A 1,079-nucleotide genomic window follows, 5' to 3' on the forward strand; every position below is an offset into this window, starting at 1 on the left:
GCACTTAAAGAACATTTCAGGCCCCAGAGAGTGCTCAGACCTCTTCTCCATGCAATGGTCACCTCTNACCTTCTCAATCTTTCTCTGAAGCCATTTCAACCAAAAGTGGCACTGCTCCCCCGGTTCCCTGCAATAAAAGCTGGCTATTTATTTCCTCCAAAACAAAGCTGGCCTTCTTCAAACTGCCATGGCTGCCGCTGTTTGACAAGGCTTTCACAGGTCTGGGCACTGATTGGACTTGATTTTGATAGGTGGAGAGAGCTGACCTTGTACATATTTACAATTCCTGTCAGAGGTCCTGTCATGAGCTGCTCTATAAACACTCAATTGGACACGGCACTCTTCTTAGCTGTCTTTGAAATCAGTTAACTGATCATGACCAGGTATCTATGTACACCTGTGGGGTTTCGGGTTGGGGGGCAGAAAGGCATGGTACCATGCTAGGCCATTGTGTTGTCACAGGAATGATGGGACAATTAGTGTTCAGGAAAGCCTGAGGTACATGAGACGTGTCACAGATAAGCAAAGACAGAACACAAAGGAAAAGTGCATTTACTGTCGCGGGTCCTACTCGCTTCACAGCACCATGCCCNGGATGCTGGAACACATTTGATCTGAGGAGTCCCTCTTCCAGGAGGACTACACACAGCTTCTTCTCTTTGTTCCTTTAAAGTTTCTGTAGGGCCTTCTCTATGCAGGTATCGTTCTAATTACACTCACCCCTATGCTGTATATCTACATTACTACACCAAGTGGGCATTTGCCCATGCGGTTCAGCATTTGCAGACATCAGACCTACTATACTGCTTATTGTACAAGATGTCTGGAGGAGACACTTTACCAGCCACCTAGACTATGGTACCTTTTTCAAGGGTGGCATAGGGTTAATTACACTATTATGTTGGACAAAACAACACAAAACAACCCAGAAAGAGCAAGATGTCAATGNAGAAGGTTTAGGTCTGTGACTAAAGAGTCCTTGAAGACTTTTACAGCACAGACATCCAGAGCTGATCAGGACAGCTCAAAGTCTTCTCATGCAGCATACAGACACTGCAGTTGGGAGGCTGGGATCGTGA

Source organism: Mus pahari, chromosome X (genome assembly GCF_900095145.1).
Source record: "Mus pahari chromosome X, PAHARI_EIJ_v1.1, whole genome shotgun sequence".
Lineage (NCBI taxonomy): Eukaryota > Metazoa > Chordata > Mammalia > Rodentia > Muridae > Mus > Mus pahari.